General features: G+C 33.0%; 1 long non-coding RNA gene across 1 annotated transcript; it reads left to right on the forward strand.

Moving 5' to 3' along the window:
• Nucleotides 1-2,149: 2,149 nt before the first annotated feature.
• Nucleotides 2,150-5,449, forward strand: LOC144372789 (uncharacterized). The gene is made up of 2 exons (XR_013432662.1): nt 2,150-2,955; nt 3,728-5,449. It is a non-coding gene; the product is annotated as an uncharacterized LOC144372789 (long non-coding RNA).
• The last annotated feature ends 429 nt before the right edge of the window (nt 5,450-5,878 follow it).

Here is a 5,878-nt window from a genome sequence, read left to right on the forward strand (position 1 = left end):
TGTTAATTGCTTTTTATTTTCTCTTTAAGACTCTCAGTTCAATCTTTCAACATTTAGATGGTGTAAGACCCAACTGCAGGAGAAGTAAAACAAATAACGAATGAAAATGAATTGGCATATTCCATGAAAACATGTTCTGTGAAACAATCTGAAAGTGGAAAGTGCAAACAGTTTCTAGAAATATGAGGAAAACGAGATAAATTATATGAACATTAGCAAACTTGTGTTTCTTGGTCTTACCTAACTAATATACTTCTATTTCATTTTTTTCATTCCTGTTACCTACATCTAATATAAAACCATCAATACCCTATATTGGATTATTGCATTATCTTTCTAGTAGGTCTTCCGCTCCCATTTTTCTCCCTTTATATATCATATCCTCACCAGCTGAGTTCTCTTAAATTTTGCTTGCCTGATAGGGAATCATAGTATACTGGTTCAAACAGAGACTCCAGAACCAATCTTCCAGTTTTAAATCCTAGATTTTTACCCTACTAGCTGTCTAACATGGACATGTCTATTAATTTTTTGAGCCTTAGATTCTCTACTATAAAGTGGAGATAACTACAGTACATTCTTGAAAGCTACTTGAAAATTAAACATATTAAGCTCGCTAAAGCATTAGAATAATGTCTGGCAGAGAGTGAGGGCTATAGTTATGTTCTTAAAAGAATAAAAATAAATATTATATTGGGAACATGCTTGCAAATGTCAAGTAACTTCTCATTGCTTTCTTCCTTTCTTTCTTCTTTCTTTCTTTCTTTTCTTTTCTTTCCTTTTTTTGCATTTGTAATTCTCCATTATTCCAGAGCCTTTCACAAGAAGCTTCCTGAACTCCTTTCTTCAAAGTACTCATCATCTATTCTGCCTATTTGGCCACCATATGTTCCTTGGTTTTCATTGCCACTTACATTTTCATGCCTCAGTCTTCTCTAATTAGAATTTAAGAAGCTATTTTTGGCATTTCATGAATTTTATTTTAGGTATATGTACTAATTATGAAAATGATAATAAAAGGAGTAGTCAGGTATTATGCCTAATTCTTCATATGACTTATTTCATTAAATTCTCATGACTACTCTCTGAAGGCAGTATTGCTATCCTCACATTATGGTTGATGAAGCTGGAATTAGTCTCATAAGTTTCAATGCTGATTCATAAATTTTGCTGATATTATAAATTAAATTAAAAATTATCAGACTATGCTTTCCTTAAAATAAGACAATGTTTTGACATGCTTTTTTTTTTTATAAAAAGACAAAGGAACTTTAGGCTGCATTAGTTGAGTGGTTTGCTTAAGTTCTAGGAGATAATGAGTCCTTTTGTGTGCTATATTTTCTTTAGCTAGACTACACTTTAATTAGTATATTCAATTGGGACTTGTGTGTGTGTATGTGGTACCAGAGATGAAACCCAAGGCCTTCCACATGCTAGATAAGTATTCTACCAGTGAGCCTTCATCCTGGGGCCTTATATTTAAGTGAGAATGTTGATAGAGCAGAGCAATTATGAGGTGGGTTGACCCATTTTTAAAGACCTGCTCACTCAGAGGTCACTTTTGTTATGACATCTTTTCTGAATTCTATGCTGTCTATAATGTCATGCTGAGCCTAGAATGTGTCTGTTATATCCTTCTGCCTTATTTCATTTCTTCTGATTGAAGTGATCAAGGGAGAATATGTGAAAGAAAAAGTGTATAGGCTCAGATTCAGAGAACAGGAAAGACTTGGGGGACAGAGATAGTGAAGATGGGTTTTCAGTGAGAGTCAATTACATAAAAAGTACAGAAGACAATAAAAATAATAGTAGTAAAAATATGGATACAGAGGCTGTTTGTGATATGTTAAGAGATTTTTAAAAAGCAAGACACAGTATTGCATATGTACTGTATCTATTTATACTATAACAGAAAAATATTCTTAAGACATACTAGACACAGATTTATCAAAAATGAAAAAAGTGCTTATTTTATGGTAGAAAGACTATAGGCATATTTCTCTTTTCCCTATTTTCTAATTGTATAATTTTATTATATAAATTTTTATTCCTTACAATTTGGTATTTACATGATAAGGTTTTACTGTGTTGTCTTTGTTCTCTGATTCCAGGCAGAGGGAAGACTTCTGTCTGATATATACCATAGTTACCCAGCATATTCTGTCTCTTCCTTATATGAAAGACTTTCAGGAAGCAGGATTTCAAAAGCTGCTTATAACACAGCAAGAATAACTAATACAGGCTAGCATTACTTTGAGTGCTTACTTTGTGCCAAGCACAAATTTGTACTTGTTCATCTAGTCTTCACACCAATCCTGTGAGGTTGATATTATTGCAATTTTAATGATGTTATTTTGGGAGTTTTCATGATTTGCACAATGTAGCATAGCTAGCAAATTGTTGGAGCGAGGATCTACATCCATGTCCTCCTGAGGCCAGACCCTGATCTCTGAATGACTGATGTTATGTCATTCAGAAACAGGCCCGCATTTGGCAGGGAGATGAGGGTTTGGGAAGAAAAGAAAGAAGATCCAAAAAAAAAAAAAAAAAAAAAGAGGATCTCACACACAAGGCACATCTCAAAAATAGTGATTTCAAACATCATAAAATCAATTTCTCTGATAAAATTTGTTAGTAAGAGTAAAATCTTAATTATTTAGAAGACCATGTGGCATTAAATCTTCTTTGTAATTATATATTAGTTATAAAAGCACTACAGTGTGTTTTTCCTTATTGGTATCAAACTGTATATTATTGGGAGCAATGAAAGTTATCAGTTTTTTTGGCATAGGTTGAAAAGATTAGTTATTTAACAAATTCACCCTCTTTTTTTCTATACAGATTTGGCAGAACTATTTTGCAGCAAAAGATACAGTCTATGCAGTCATTCCTATAAGCAATTTGGATGGGAATTGAAAGAGTAACAGTACGAATGTCAATGCTCTCACCTTAGCAGTTAGTTGCCTTTATTTTTCTTGTGTTTGTATCCTCTTGATAACTTTGAAATTACAGCTTTGAGGGTTCTTATTATGCTCTAAGTGCCAAATATAAGAGGTTCCATAATATATATATATATATATATAATCTTTGGTTTTTCCTATTTCTGATTAAGAAATGTATTTAAGTTATGACAAGGAAGCATAGTATAAGTTTATCTTCCTGAGTAATTTTCAGATTTCTTTTATTTTTATGGTTTTAACCAAGCTATTCCTCTGTCACTCTCAAAACCTTTCTGTAACAAATCATAAATTTCAGACTTTCAGTGTGCAAACAGGAAAAATGTCATATTTCAAATCTCTTTTTATGTGAGTAAAATAAACAATAGAATCCTAGTAGTTAAATATACTGACTTCAATTGTCTTCAGTTATATTTCTTTAAAAATTGCTTATTTACTTCAGGAAAAATCTTAGCTGTATCTTCTATGCATATTTAATGTTTACTCTTATAATGCTTCTGAGGGGAAAATTTCTTTTAAAATAATTTTCTCCGCAATTAGGTAAATGAGAATATATAGTCCTAACATGCTCTTAAAATGATAATAACTTATTTTGCTACTTATGGACCAAACTAATTGGAAGTGAAAAAAATTTTGTCAAAACAAATGATACCACTTTTCTGACTTACTCTCTATCAAAAGGATTTTAGTCTGGTACAAAAACTTATAAGTTATTTATCTATAACTCACAGGATGTTTTCTGAATTGTATATGTTGTTTTTCTTTTTTAGAAATTCTGTATGGCTGGCGTTGTGGCTCAGTGGTAGAAATGCTTGACTAGCATGAGTGAGGCCCTGGGTTTGATCACATAAACAAAGGTTTTGTGTCCACCTACACTAGAAATATATACATTTAAAAAAATTCTCTAAGAAGTCAGTGATGTGATAAGCTGCTATTTTCCAAAGAGAGTTTTTTGATTTATTATTGCTTTTTATATTCTGCTTATTAAACATTTTTATAATTCTAGGATTGTGCATTTATTTATTCTAACTCCATTCATCAGTTTAAAAAAAGTAACAGTGAAGTCTAAGGGATCAGTTTGAGGATCAGGTTGCAGAAATTTGAATACTGTATTTACCAGCTAGAAGATGTGTAACTTTGAGTAACTCATATATCCTCTCTGTGCCGTGTTTCACACATGAGTAAATAGATGTCTATACTCTGATATGTAGTTATAAATATTCATGTAAGGCATTGACAACATTAAGTGCTTAATTAATATTACGGTTTTATGATGTAGGCTAAAAGCGTATTTCCTTATAAAAGTCTTTTATTCTCTAAATTAAAAGAAGGGTTACCTTGTATGCCTGTTCAGTGTGTATACTGAACAATACCACCTTTCAGAAGTTGCCTTACAGGCTAATATTCTGTCTTTGCTTCCATCACCTTGATTTTTTTCTTTTTAACTGATCACTTCCAAATACCCTTTGAGATGAAATCACTGAGGTAGTTTTTTTACCCAGAGCTTGCCTACATATTGGCATTTACTGAGGTTTTTTTTGTTTTTGTTTTTGTTTCTTCCTGAAATAATGATAATACTAACTATAAAAATAAAAATTGTAGATATCATTTATACAATTCTCAATGCAGTGCATACACTTTGCCTAGCAATCTGTACTCCTGGTGACATTTCATTTTCAAGACAATTCTATGAGGTTGGATTTCTTAAGCCCATTTTACAGATGAGGAGGAAGAGAGAAGACACACACATATAAATGCTTGCTGCCTCTCCATATGGTACCCGTATCCACCTGGGATTCTGCCAGAAAAAAAAGCCATCACCAGTTGTTAGTTCTTGGCCTTGGACTTCTAGCACTATGAACCAAAAATGAACTTCTTTTCTTGATGTCACCCAGTCGCAGGTATTTTTTTATAGTAACTGAAATTTGACATGGGCACATATAAGAAGTTTTAGAATGCTAGAGCAGTACTTCAGAAAAAAGCTATTAAAATGGCACCAGACTACTTTTGCTCAAAGTATTTCTCATTGGTAAATAAGACTAAGGTCTCTGCTATATTTTGAAGACTATGATCTCAAAGAGAAGGCAAAGTAGAAACAATTCTATAGTTTGAGAATATTTTGGAGGAGAAGATATAGCTTTCAAAACCCCTTTGTTCAATTTTAATTTTCACTTTGAACATAATATTATATGTTTTCTACATGTACTTATAGGATAATATGTATTCTGAGAGATGATGTGCTAAAGTAATTGATATTTTTTGTTTGGTCATGTGTGTGAAATAGAAAGTTTTAAATGTACAAAATAATGTATGCATTGAATATAATATTTTAAATTTGTTTTCATTGTATAGGTTAAAAGGAGGAGAGGGGAAAAAAACCTAGCTGAACCATTTTTCATAGGATCATAATTTGTTTGGCTGACATTGATAAAAAGTCGCTTTACTATGTAAATTTGTCAGTCAAAGATTAAATTTAGTATCTCATTAAGTTTCTTCATGTTCCCTCAGCATTATTCTTATTACTATTAACTCCAAGTTTAGCCTCCATCTTGCCCTTTTCTTTTTGTGTGCCAGCACAGTAGCTGCTGAGCCTGAATGCATCGGACAGGTTCATGGAGCACACAAATCCTCAAATGCTTCCTACAAGCACCAACACAGACAGGATGTGTGCTAAGAGATACAGATCACAGATATCCCGAGACTGGGACTTGAAACACAGGCACAGATGGACCCAGGTCCACATGTTCACCTGCCAAGGCAGGGTGTCAGGCACAGGTGACACCCAGTTGGTTGCACTATTGGTCTAGAAAGAGTTAACCTGGAAGGTCAGGGGTTAGAGGTTAGCCAGATTAGGCTCCCTCAGACATTCCTGCAAAGTAGCTAGAAACTTCAGGAATGTGGCCTTTCCAGACCTAGGGAGA

The sequence above is a fragment of the Ictidomys tridecemlineatus genome, unplaced genomic scaffold (genome assembly GCF_052094955.1).
Source record: "Ictidomys tridecemlineatus isolate mIctTri1 unplaced genomic scaffold, mIctTri1.hap1 Scaffold_163, whole genome shotgun sequence".
Taxonomy (NCBI): domain Eukaryota; kingdom Metazoa; phylum Chordata; class Mammalia; order Rodentia; family Sciuridae; genus Ictidomys; species Ictidomys tridecemlineatus.